The 14,466-nt window shown below is 39.6% G+C and overlaps 1 protein-coding gene across 1 annotated transcript in view; it reads right to left on the bottom strand.

Moving 5' to 3' along the window:
- Nucleotides 1–14,466, bottom strand: part of FRMD4B (FERM domain containing 4B) — a 284,910-nt gene that overhangs the window by 204,836 nt on the left and 65,608 nt on the right. The window contains exon 2 of the mRNA XM_064496320.1: nucleotides 362–489. The gene's annotated coding sequence lies outside the window, so the exon portion shown is untranslated. The remainder of the gene's footprint in view (nucleotides 1–361; nucleotides 490–14,466) is intronic.

Genomic DNA, 14,466 nt, shown 5'->3' with positions numbered 1-14,466 from the left:
AAAAATGCCAAAAATATACATGCATATAGGATCAAATTTTCTTCTGTTCTTTCTCAATTCCATCTATGGGACATAACCACCATCAACACATCTTTGCAGACTATATATGGAGTGCATGGACACCCATGTATGTGTTTACCTGCTTTCATTTTTTGTCTGTTCATTTGATTTTTCTTTGAAGTTTTTTTTAATTATCGTAAAATATATATGACAAAAACCTACCATTTCAACCATTTTTAAGTGTACAATTTAGTGATATCTTCACTTGACAAGCCAACGTACACTCACACACAAACTCGCACAAACCCGCTTCTCTGTTCTAACATACCAGAGTTCAGCAGTTACAGAGATGTCCGCTTACCTTGAACTAGTAAGTACTGTCTTGCCTTCCTTTTGTTTTCACTGTAACAATCTTTGGATTTTGTTTGCCAGGCACAGATGTCATCTTTTTCCTTCACACATTCTTTCTTCTGAATTTCTCATCAAAACCTGTAACACAGAAGGGAGAAGCTCCTTGCTTTTCTGTAGACACATAGGCAAGAACCAGAAATCTCAGATCAGTGACACTTCTAATATATTTCTAATTTTCCCCTGGGTTGGTTAGAGTTTAACCACAGGTTTAGAAATTCACCTAATTAGATGAGACTTCGAGCTATCTCAAAATACAGCTGCAAAGAGGCTATTCACCTTAACAAGGAAAGATTTGATACTGATTTGGCTTCTTAGGTAATGCTCATTTCATTGAACACAGAGAGTTAGGTTTCTGTCTCTGGAGGAGATTCTGAAGCAGTAAAAGTTATCTACAGTCAGTTGTACAACCAGGGCTGTCAGAGCAGGAGAACTCAATAAAACATCACCTCGGAGTCTGTGTTTCAGAATTACTAAAACCGGGATGACACTTCTGAATCTCGTTTTTAACAGATGTCCGTTGTGCAGAGAGTGAAGCATGTGTCATGAATACTGATGAAACGCAGTGTGTGTATTGCGCCATAAGATGCACTCATTTATATGTATTTATCATTCTCCCTATAAAAGAAAAGGAAACAGCTCTTCCCCAGAAGCTCTCCTGGAGTCAGGGAGCACGCTTCTCCCTTGTCAAGTGTGGGCCCAAACTGTTTCACAGGGAGCAGTGTGCGAAAGCCGGACACGAAGGGGAGGCAGACGCAGCAGAATTGGCTTTCATTACTCTGCCACGTGGGTCAATGAAATGCCCCTGTTGCACCATCCCCAGGGCACCCGCCATACCAGCCCACCTGACCCTCAACTCTTCCCAGATGTGGACGCAGGTGTGAGGTGGGTGACGGCAGCAGGGAGCAGAAAGAACTCGGTACATTTCCTTCTCAGGCACCTCTGCTTACGGCTACCATCTGACAGATCCATCTTTTCTAACAGAAACTAGATACTCCAGAAACTCAGCAACAACAAGAGCATGGTGTAAGCTGGGAGTTTCTTGTAGTCAGTATCCTCTGAGGAGGTAAACAGCTCTTAAAGCTAATAAGAAGCTAATTTTATGTTCCGTGTTTAAAATTAAACATTAAAATGCCAACGACATTAAATTTAAATAGTGAAATTGAACCTTGATAGAGAGTACTCCCGGTGATGGGGTAGCAGTTTGGGTCATACCAAAGTAGAATGAAGACCTCTCACAGCCGGCCATCCCCTTGGTCCCCACGACTTTAAGGTGAATGACTGAGCTTTTAGAAAGAACCGACTAGAGATGTGGTGTAGTCTGAGCCCCCACTTTACAGATGAGATCAATGAGGCTCAGGGAGAAACAGTGATCTGAGAAAGCTGATGGACACAGGGAGACCCGGTGCTGGGATGACTCAGCCTCTTTTCTGCTTTTTTGAAGCATCTCTCCACAACTGTCACGTGTCCGCCAGGCGACAAAAGCTCCTTGAGGGGTTAAGCCTTGTAAATAATGATTTAACAAGCAGCGTCCAGCATCATGTATAAGGAGCCAGTTAAGGCCCTTACTGTTCTGGCTGTGTTAACAAAGGCTGAACAGCTTCTAATAGCTCAGATCACAGGGACTGAAAAAAGAGAAATACTTCTTGATTGCCTTGAGAACTACCATTTACTGAGTGCCCACCTTGGGCCATGGTTGGGCACATCACTTACATTGCCTCTAATGTGTCTAGGAACTCCAAAAATAATACAGGTATTATTATACGGTGAAGATGAGGAAGCTGAGTCTGGGAAGTACGATCTCTTGCCTGAGGCTACACACTGCTAGTAAATTCTCTGATTCCACGGCCCCATGCCACTGACTTCCTGCCTGCGACAAACAGCACTATAAACCAAGGACATATGCACCTATTTATATTATATTTATAGAGCCCAGTAGTAGAAACAGAATGGGCAGCATTTAGAAGGAGACTAGAAAGAGAGAAAAGGTGAGCTAAGAGCATTACGGGAATATATTCTACAATGACTCTCAACATGGGTTAGGGATATGTCATAAGATCTTCATACACACCAAATATGCCAATGCAATTAGAGCATAGCCTGTAACTTCACCCACAAAATTCAGTGAAAGATTCCCGTGATGTTAGGTATGTGAGGATGAGCAAAGAAGGACAAGGTCTCAACAAGTTAGGATGGACGAGTTACAGTCACCTCGTGTTAGTTTGAGCTGTCGTAAGAAAAAGTTGTGGCTTGAACAACAAACATTTATTTTCTCACAGTTCTGGAGACTGGAAGTCCAAGATCAAGGTGCTGGCATGGTCCATTTCTCCTAAGGCCTCTCTCCTTGTCTTGCAGACGGCTGCCCTCTTGCTGCCTCTTCACTCGCTCTTTTCTCTGTGTACGTACATCCTTGGTGTTTCTTTTCGTGTCCAAATTTTCTCTCCTTACAAGGACACCAGTCAGATTGGATTGGGGCCCAACCTACCAGCCTCTTTAACGTAATCACCTCTTCAAGGGCCCTATCTCTCTATAGAGTCAGAATCTAAGGCGTTAGGGGTTAGAGCTTCACCGTGTGAATTTTGGGACACCACAATTCAGCCCATCATACCCACTAAGTACCTAGTTCTGGTGCCACAGCAATGAAAATCCAGACATTAGAAAAGTGACAACTTGCTATGTCACTAAGCTTCATTGCCATTCACGAAGCGTTGCAGCCCTCTATGACTTGAATTCAAGAATCCAAGACTCTAGAGCAGGTTTTAGGTTTTTTGAAAAAAAAGAAGGAGGGACCATAATTAAGTAAACTTTGGTCACAAGAGTCTAAACCAGAGGTCAGAAAACTACTGGCAACAAATCAAATCCAGCCTGCTGCCTGCTTTTTTAAATAAAGTTTTATGGACACACAGTCATGTTCATTCATTTATGGATTGTCTCCGGTTGCTACGGAGCTCCAACTGCACAGCTGAGTCATGACGGAGACACAAGGTCAAAAGTATTTCCTACCTGGCCCTTCACAGAGACGGTATGCCAACTCCTGATTTAAACCATGTCCATCAGTAATCTTTATTGTAGGATTCTCAGGGTCTAGAAAATATATATGTATTTTCAAACTTCAAAAAAAAAAAAAAAAACTTTAAGAAATAGAAAATAGCAAGTGTTGTTTGTGAAAATGTAGAAAGACCGGAACATCTGTACTCTGCTGATGGGAATATAAAATGGTGCAGCCACTGTGAAAAACAATTTGCCAGTTCCTCAGAAGATTAACCACACGATTCAGTAGTTCCACTTCTGGGTGGGTACCCCAAAGTGCTGAAAGCAGGGACTCGAATAGATATTTGTATACCGTGTTCATAGCTGCATTATGTTACATTGTTCACAACAGCCACAGGGCGGAAACAACCCGAGTCCATCAATGAATGAATGGATAAACAAAATGTGGTACATCCATACAATGGAATAGTTATTCATTCTTAAAAAGAATGAAATTCTGATACATGCTACAATGTGAATGACTCTTTAAAACATTGTTAAGTGGACTAAGCTAGATCTGAAAGGGCAAATATCGTATGATTCCCTTTGTATAAGGTTCCTAGAATAGTTATATTCATAGGGACAGAAAGTAGAACAGAGGTCATTGGGGGATGAGGGGACCAAGGAATGAGAAGTTATTGTTTAATGACCAGCGTTTCAGTCTGGGCTGATGAAAAAGATCCTCGAGAAGGATGGTGGTGATGGCTGCACAATAATGTGAGTGTACTTAATGCCACTGAACTGTACATTTAAAAATAGTTACAGTGGTAATTTTTTTGTTATGTGTATTTTATCACAGTAATAAAAATGCTCAGGAAAAAAAAGGTGTGGGAGCATAACTAGAGGGACGGGGTAAGGAGGACTTATTATTGTTGAGACATCAGTTGAACATCTCATTTTGTTTAAAAAAAAAAAAAACCAGCAGCTGTCAAATTCTTGGTTTGCTTAGATGACCATTTCATAACTCAGAAGACAGAGGAAGCAACGGGGGGGAGTGTTATTCTAAGAAGAACTTTGGGGCAAGAGAGAAATGAAGCAAAAATTGGGCACATCCTCTTGGAGTTCAAAGTAGTATCAGCAGCATCTGCCCATCAGCAGATGAATGGATGAAGAAGATGTGGTGTATGTATACAATGGAATCTTACTCAGCTATAAAAAAAAGAATGAAATCTTGCCATTTGCAACAACATGGTTGGGCTTGAAGGGCATTATGCCAAGCGAGATAAGTCAGAGAAAGACAAACACTGTCTGATATCACTTATACGTGAAATCTGAAAAATACAACAAACTAGGGAATATAACAAAAAAAGAAACAGACTCACAGATGTAATAACAAACTAGTGGTTACCAGGGGGACGTGGAAGAGGGGAGGGGCAAGATAGAGGTAGGGGATTAAGAGGTACAAACTACTAGGCACAAAATGAATAATATGATGATATGCCGTGTAACACAGGGAAAAGAGCCAGTATTTTTAAATGACTACAAAGGGAATATAACCTTTAAAAATTGTGAATCACAATGTTGTACACGTGAAACTTACATAATATTGTACATCAATTAAAAAATATATATATAATCGTATAAAATGGGTTTCCAAGAAAGAAACCAGGTCAGACAAATTATTTTCTATAACTATAGGTTTGGGATGCGAATCAGAAATCAAGACACCTCCTAACTGACACTCAGCCAAACCAGTAAAAGTTGAGATCCAGTTACGCCCAGTGATAACCAGCCCATCATAGCATCCTTTATTAGATTTCCTCCCTTTCCCAAGTCCCTTTCCCAATCCTTCACTATGTTCCTGCTCTAAATTCTCAAATAAATGACTCTTCCAAATCCTTCAAGTTCTCCTCTGGGGGGAAACCCAAACAAAGGCACCAGCTCTTAGGGTTGTTGCTGAGAATTCAGTGAAATGATGTGTGTAAATCATGCATGTCTGGCACGCAGTAAATACCCAAATAACTATAAGTTATATGATCTATTATTATTGTATAAATACATGAAAATCTGACTTACTAGGAAAGCTATAATAAACAGTCTGATTCTAAAAAAAAAAAAGCAGTATCAGCAGGGAAGCTGGGGTGCTCACTGCTCCCAGCACTGCTCCACATCCCCACACTCATCCTTCCTCCCACCCCACCCACTCTCTATTCTGCAGCCCAAGGACGGGGTAAAAACACAGCAATACACAAAGGATAGTGTGACAAACTCCTGTCCCCCCACCCTTAGGGAAATGCCTGTTAATAAGCTGCCCATTTTTTCCTAGTGGGTAGTTTGAGTTTTCCTTATCAATTTGTAGGAGTTTGCTAGAGAGTCTAGAAACTTAGCTTTTTTTTTTCCCAGTTATTTGGGGTTGAAAATATCTTCTTTGAGTTTGTTGCTTATCTTTTAATTTTATGGTGCTATTTAGTGTAGAAGTTATACATTTTGATCTAGTGAAATCCACTAACCTTGTCATTCTTAAGTGTCATCTTTGGGATCTGAGTTTAAGTCAGATTCCCAGTCCCACCCCTAGAAGTTGTGATTCCACCAACCTAGGTTGGGGCACAGGAGTCTTTATTTTCAACAAGCACCCTAGATAATTCTGATATGGGTGGTCTAAAAACCATTCTTTGAGAAATACTCACCTAGGTCAATGTGATTTAATACCATCCTTATTTAAGAATGCCAAGGAATTCTATTTACAAACCAAAAACAGATTCATGAACATAGAAAACAAATTATGGTTACCAAAGGGGAAAGGGCAAGAGAGGGATAAACTAGGAGTTTGGAATTAGTAGATACACACTACCGTATATAAAATAGATAAACAACAAGGACCTACTGTGGAGCACAGGGAACTATATTCAATACCTTGTAATAACATGTAATGGAAAAGAATCTGAAAAGAAAAAATATATATGTATGTATATGTATAACTGAATCACTTTGCTGTACACCTGAAAGTAACATTGTAAATCAACTACACTTCAATAAAAAAAACTGAAAAAAAAAAAAAAAAAAAAAAAGGATCACAAGGGAAGAAACAAAAAGAAAGACCATTCAGCCCCCGAACACCAGGGGGCAGATGGAGCCACATGTCTGCTCAGTGACAAGCTAGGTCACAGGCCATCTAATTCTAGAATAGGGTGGAGCAGATCCTCTCACCCTCCGCTGAGACCCCAAGAATCTGAAGCACTTATGAAGCCATATAAACAGTCAGGGAAGCAGCTCAAGAGTAGTAGTGAGGAAACCTGGGTTCTAGACTCCATGCCGCCCTGGGCCTCAGCTTCTGCACAGGCAAAATGAGAAGCTGTAAGTATCCAAACAAGCCCCTTCCAGCTCTTCCATTTTGTGAGAAACTTTAAGGTCACGTGGATATCTTTGTGATTGGACTTAGGTAGATTTTTCACTGTGTACCTCCCAATTTTTTTACGATGAGCTTATATTATTTTTATAATGGAAAAGAAAATGATCCCAAAACATTTTAAAAGATATTTCTCATTGTTACTCGAACATGACTTTCACAAGCTAAGATGTTTCCAGTTCAGAGCTAAGCTCACTACTGTACTCCCTGTGAATATAAAAGATACAAGATCTCAACACATGCTAATCCAACAGACTGAAAGAAATTTAGAATTTGCTTTAATAGGCAAAATTGGATCTATGACTATACAAGACGGTAAACACGGAACTCAACAGCCCAAAGATCCAATCTCAGCCAAAATCTCATACCACATAAAGAAATTAGCATACTTAAATATTTAATACTGTCTTGTAATTTTTTTTAGACGTCTGGGCTTCAAAATTCCTGACAAAGTAATTCCCAAGCCATCATCAACAAAAATAGGCAACCTTCCCAAAAGTCTCCCAAAGCAAAAGTAAATTCCTCAGAGGCCACCCCCTGCATGGTGCATGCTGTGAATAGTGACACACCAGCAACAAACAACAGCAGCCAGAGAGGGTTTGGCTCTTGCCCTGAACTGGTGTCTGCTGAAAATGGCTTTATGAAAAGAAGGCTGTGATTAAAAGATCACGACATTTTCAGCACCCACTTATTAGCATGTCTAGAGAAGCACAGAAGGGAGATGATATGGTCTTTACAATCAGCATTCCCATCACAGGATATTTACAAATACTTACTGCCGTTCCGGGCATCAGAGCAATTTGGTCACTGCTCTAACGGAGGACCAAGAAGGCAGACACCCTAACCAAGCACGCCAGGTGGTCTCCTAAGAAAGACTCCCATCACCTCTTGGTTGCTCAGGCCACTAAACGATGCATTCTTTTCCTTCATCATCCTATTTCCCATTCATCAAATCCTAGCCGCACTGCCTCTAAAACACGCCCCCTCTGTTTGTTCGTATCTCCTTTTATCCAGTGCCATTCCTAGTTCAAGCCACTATCATCTTGCCCTTACACCACTTTCACAGCCTTCTTACTAACTTCCTCACTTGACCCCTGCGTCAATCTCTTCTTCACATGGTGGCTGTATGTATCTATGTATCAGGTAACTTCTCTCCTCTGCTTAAAACTCTTCAGTGTCTTCTTATTTTCAAGGAATAAAACATCAACTCCATCCCCTCATCACCTCTCAGACTTCGTTTTATGACAATCTTCCCCCCACTCTCAGTGTATCTCACATGAGCCTCCTTTTTCTTCCTTCCTGTGTCAAGCCCCTTCTTACTTGCTGTCCCCACTGCTTACTTAGGTAATGCACAGAGTAGATACTTGGTGACTTTTTGTCAAATGAATGTGTGTGTTGTTTCAGATTAAATCGGGGCCCAGCTTTTGGAATGGACAGGAATGCTCCCTGTCCACGCAGAGTCAAATGCAATTCCTCACTGTGAAGACAAGATGTTTATTTGCAGAAGAGACATCTCTTTCTCTATAATAATCTTCACTGTACTCCCCAAACTAGGTTAAGTCTCCAAAGCAGAGCTCATTGCTCTGGAAACAGAAGATTCTTCGAAGATGTCAAATGAAACTTTAACCTGGTTGACAAGCTAAGAGCAGCTGTACAGTGTGTCTTGACTTGGGGGAACAAATATGCAGACTGTCACTGCTGGAAGTGACGGGCTCGGAGTCTGAGTGAGTTGATCATTTATATCACGTGGACTGAGGCGGGCAGATATTTTTAAAGTGCTCAGGAAATTTGCTAGGGTTCTCTGGGCTCTAGCCAGGCGTTCAACATGGGGAGAGTTCATCTGGGACCCAGATAAGATGATCAACTAACTGAAATATTAAATAGGCCCCATTTCAAGGTAATTTCACTCTGACTTGCAGAGTGAACTACAGAGTGGTAGTCACAGCCAATTTTCTGCCTAGTACCATCATTCCAAAATCACTTTTACACATTCATCACCTTTTTGTTTCTCAGGGCAATTCCAAAAGGTTAGCCAAATGTAGTTATTAAATCTATTTTATATTTGCAAGCATGAGACTCATGATCCCAAGATGAGTAAATACCAAAACCTGATTTAGAATTATGATCTTAGGTCACCGTCTAGAGATGATAATGAACCAACCAGAGAGAGACTGCAGAAGGCATTTTTAAAATCAACTTTTCTGAGGTATAATTTCAATACAATAAAATACTCCCATTTTAAGTGTTCAGTTCATTGGATTTTGACAAATATATATACTGCTGTTCCTCCCACCACAATCAGGGTATAGAGCATTTCATCCCCTGAAAAGTTCCTTCATGTCCCTTCATACCCTCGTCCCCCTCTTACCTCCTACCTCTGCCCCAGGAAGCCACTGATCTGCATTTGGTCACTATATATTGATGTGCCTTTTCCAGAAGTTCATACCAATGAAATCGTGCAATCTGAATATATATAATTTTTTTGCATCTGGTTTCTTTGACTCAGCAAAATATCTTCGAGATCTATCCATGTTATCACACATATTAGTAGCTTGTTCTTTTTTGTTGTTTTGTTTTATTTTTCAGTATCCTGTTGTATGACTAGACCCCAATTTGTTTACCTGTTCATCTGCTGATGGGTTTTTTTGTTTTTTGAGGTACAGTTAATACATAATTATGTAAGTTTCAGCCGTACATAAGAGTGAGTCACAATTTTTAAAGGTTATATTCCATTTATAGTTATTATAAAATATTGGCTATATTCCCTGTGTGTACAATATATTCTTGTAGCTTATTTATTTTATACACAATAGTTTGCACCTCTTAAGCCCCTACCCTTAACTTGCCACTCCCCACTGCTCTCTCCACTGGTAACCACTAGTTTGTTCTCTATATCTGTGAGTCTGTTTCTTTTTTTGTTATTATCCACTAGTTTGCTGTATTTTTCAATTTCACATGTAAGTGATATCATACAGTATTTGTCTTTCTCTGTATGACTTATTTCACTTAGCATAATGCCCTCCAAGGCCATCTAAGTAGTTGCAAATGGCAAAATTTCATTCTTTTTATGGCTGAGTAGTATTCCATTGTGTGTGTGTGTGTGTGTGTGTGTGTGTGTATGTGTATGTATATATGTATTATATATATCACATCTTCTTTACCCACTCATCTGTTGATGGACACCTCGGTTGCATTCATATATTGACAACTAAATAAATAATGCTGCTATGAACACTGGGGTGACTGCATTTTTTTGAATCGGTGTTTTCATTTTATTTGGATATAAACCCAAGAGTGGAACTGCTGGGTCATATGGTAGCCCCATTTTTCATTTTTTGAGAACCCTCTGCACTGTTTTCCATAGTGGCTGTACCAATCTACATTCCCACCAACAGAGTATGAGGGTTCTTTTTTCTCCACATTCTTGCCAACATTTGTTATTTGTGATCATTTTGATAACAGCCATTCTAACAAGTGTGAGGTGGTATCTCATTGTGGTTTCAATTAACATTTTTCTGACGGTTAACCATGTTGAGCATCTTTTCATGTGCCTGTTGGCCATCTGTACATCTTCTTTGGAAAAATGCCTATTCAGGTCTTCTGCCAATTTTTAAATCAGGTTGTTTTTCTGCTGTTGGGTTATACGAGCTGTTTCCATATTTTGGATATTAACCCCTTACCGGTAATTGCTGATGGATATTCGGATTGGTTCATATTAGGGGTTATTGTTAATGCAGCTACAGGAACATTTCAGTACAAATCTTTGCCTGGACATATATTTTCATTTCTTTTCTATGAATATCTTGGAGTGGAATGGCTAGGTCCTATGATAAGGGTACTTTCAATTTAATAAAAACTAAAAACTGTGTTCCAAAGTGGATTTATCACTTTATATTCCTACCAGCAGTGTATGAAAGTTTCAGTTGCTCCATGTCCTCACTGACACTTGGTATTGTCAGTCTTTTAATTTTAGCCATTTTAAAAGGTATGAGGTGGTATCTTATTGTGGTTTGAATGTGCATTTCCTTGAGGCTACTAACAATGCTGAGCATTTTTTAACATGCTTATTGCCCATCTGTGTAACTTCTGCAAAGAGCAATTTGAGAGGTAAGAGATGTAAGTGATTTCACTTCTCTTATGCAAGAACTTGCTTTATTTTAGAAACAATTTTTGAAACATATAACCTGGAAAATGACTTATAAAATATTCAGATTATAAAGATCACGTTTATTTACAGGCTAAACTAAAAATAATGAAAACAGCAATATGGTTGAGAATATCCACATTTTATTAGCTTTGTATTTTTTACTATGTATTCATTTAATGCTCTAAGAAACTAGGGGGCCTGAATTTGCAGGAAGGGTCTGGGATTGAATTAACTTGCTCTTAGCAGAGAAGGAAAAAGCTTTGCTCTCTTCACTTCCAATTATACCTTCTTCCCTAGTCTTCATTTTATAGACCATGAGCTCAATTACTCACAGTATCTTTTTATATCTAGTCTTGTAAAACTGTAAGGTGAATCATTACAAAATTAATATTCAACAGGCTTTATATAACTCTGCTTAATGCAATGTATAACTCAGATTTTTATCACCCCAAGGCCTCTCAAGATCTATAAATGCAACCAAATTAATAAAAACCATGAATTTTAACTCTAACATTCCTATCATAACTTCAGCACCACAAAACCACTAAATTTAAACTAGACAACCAGACAGACACTGATGATAGAAATGGATGATACAGAAACGGCCAAGCTCGAAAGGAAGACTTCCATGATGACAACCAAGATCGCGTTCTAACACATTTGTTTTGAGAAACTCATGGCTCTAATAAAAGTGAGCTTATTTTGTTTCTAGAGCACTCACACAAGAACCACTGTGAATTTTTTTATAACACGTGGTCCCCAAAGAGTTTCTAACTCTTAAATAATCATCACCTCCCAAGAGGATAAAAAACTGATGAATGCATCAACTAGATACTACCCACTAACCTCTGCCCAAATAAATGTATATGACTTTCAACTTAGAAGGAATCTTACAGATCTTTCAGTCCAGCGACCACAATTTACAGAAAAGGAAACCACAGCAGAGACAAGTGTAATGGCCAGCCTAAGGTCACACCAGCTACTAAAAACAGCTGGGTATTAAATTCAGATCTTCTGACTCAAGACTCCAGATTCACCGTCTTGTTATTTATTTTCTTTTTAAGACTTTTCTCCCTATTTTCAATAGTTACCCAGGTCTGATGCAGAACATTTTGAAAACTTAGAAAAGCACAAAGAAAAAAAATTGCTGAATCACCTCTCATCCTAAGGCTCTGAGATAATGGCTAGCAAACTTTGGGCGGGGCAGATTGATGCAGAAGCTAAGAGGGCTGCATTGGGTTTTGTTGTTTCTATTCTCTTCCCTTTCTAATGAAAAATTTTAAACACACACAAAAACAGAGACAACAGATAATGAACCCCCAAATCCAAATCACTGACATTCAACAATTATCCACATTTTGAGCTTGTATCATCTATTCCTTTTTTGCTTTTCTTTGCCAAAACAATTTAAATCAAATGTAAGAAAAAATATCATTTACCACCCCCCATGCTTCAATATGCATTCCTAGAAAATATGGATACTTTTTCATGTAATCATTAGGCCATTATCATATTTAACAAAATTAACAATAATTCTTTGGTATCATCTCACATTTAGTCTGTGATCAAATTTCCATGATTCAAAAGTCTCTTTGGTTTGCAAAGTTAAATTCTACATATAAAAATGGATTAAAAAAAACAAATTTCTTCTGTATAGCACAGGAAACTATCAGTATCTTGTAATAACCTTCAATGAGAAAGAATATGGAAACGAACATATGTATATATATATGCATGACTGGGACATTATGCTGTACACCAGAAATTGATACATTGTAACTGACTGTACTTCAACAGAAAATAAAATAAAATCTCTTTTTACAGTTGGTATCTTTGAATCACAATCCAAACAAGGTCCATAAATCACATTTACTTGTTATGTTTCTTAATTCTCTCCTTCCCCAACACCATGCCCTTGACTTGTGGAATAAACCAGGGCAACTGTCCTATAGAATGTCCAAAATTCTGGATTTATCTGTTTGATTCCTTGAGGTAGCATTTTAACATGTCCCTCTCTCTTAAGAGGGCTGCTTTTTAAGTCATACACTTGGCTTCTTATCCTGGCTTATGTGCTTGACAAGAATCTGACCATGGGAAAGTTACTAAACTTCCTTCAGCCTCAGTTTCCTTGTCAGTAAAATGGGGATGATAGGGACACTGATCTCTAAGTGCTGTTGTGAGAATGAAGTGGGATGGAATTTGCAAAGCATTTCACACAGTGCCTGGTAGTTAGTAGACACTCAATGAACACGAACCATCGTCATTATATCCTTTCGGACATTCATCTATACAAACAGTTTTATTATTTAAAGAGAATAAACTAGTTCTGTGGCTTTATTTCACCTACTAGTACATCTGCCAGGAAAAGTCATTCTCCAGTGGCCTTCTCCACGAAACCACACTAGCCCAGAGATATCCAAATTTAAACAGTTGGCTGGAGAGCCACATACTGGGGTTCTAACCACTAAGAAGAAATGCCCACAGCCCAGCCACTGTCTCAGAGCTCTGGGTAACGTCCCAAGAAACAAGGCTACAGTCCCCTTCCCCATGAAGCCCAGATGACGACCCCTAGTGGAGCTTCAGAAAGAACACGGCCACTGGCCAGTTCCCTCCAAGTCTCGGTCCCTTCAGAGCTCTGCACCTCAGGGCTGCCAGGAACCGGAAGGGCTACAATGACCTTTCCACACCAGGCTCACTCAGGGTTACAGAGGCAGTGATGACATAGCTGAGAGCAGTAACCACTCCTTGGGGTCTGGAGCTCCGTGTTCCTCTCTCCCTGCCTGGCTACTTTTCTTCTCTGGTGGGCAGGATGGTTTCCTGTCTTACAACCATGAGGTAGGTAGTCCTGGCATGTACAATCCATTCAGATACTTCCGTGATAAATAAGCTACACCAAAATAATTTTAAAAACTCCCCCAGTCTTAGGTTTGTACCAGGGCCCTGGCAACAGCTGGCACACAGCTGTTAGGAAGATGCACAGTCTACCCTGACAAAAGACAGGTGGTTGGTTTTATCATGCTGGTGAGCTAACATAACGCACAGAGAGCAGCAGGGAAAGAGAATGACTTCTTCCCCGGATTCTAAATGGATTTCTTTTTTCGCCTTATGGAGCGCTAAATGAAAACGAATGCTTACAATATGACAGTTGTTGAGAAAACAGCTATAGAGTTTTATTCCAATTTGTATCCTCTCCAGGAAAATGGAATTCAACATGAATTTTACAACAGTGGGAGGAAGAAGGCACCATCGTTTATTACTAAATATCTTCAACAGACGTCTACTAAGTGCTTACTAGGTGTTGGGCATGTGTGGGGCACCGGGGACACAAGAGGGATCAGCAGATAAATGGTTTCTGTCCGCCTGTGAAGCCTATTGGGAAAGATGGACTCTTGGCAAACAAGGTAACAAGTGCGTATATACAAACAAGACAGGATTTAGGGAGCAACTGGGCTGGGCTGAAGAACCCTTAAAAGGGTCACAGCATGCTGAGGTGGAAAGGGCACATGATTTGGCCCAGACAAAAAAAAAGTGTGGG

This window comes from Camelus dromedarius, chromosome 17 (assembly GCF_036321535.1).
Source record: "Camelus dromedarius isolate mCamDro1 chromosome 17, mCamDro1.pat, whole genome shotgun sequence".
Lineage (NCBI taxonomy): Eukaryota > Metazoa > Chordata > Mammalia > Artiodactyla > Camelidae > Camelus > Camelus dromedarius.
The sequence above is the reverse complement of the archived record's forward strand: the minus strand, read 5'-3'. Positions and strand labels throughout refer to the sequence as shown.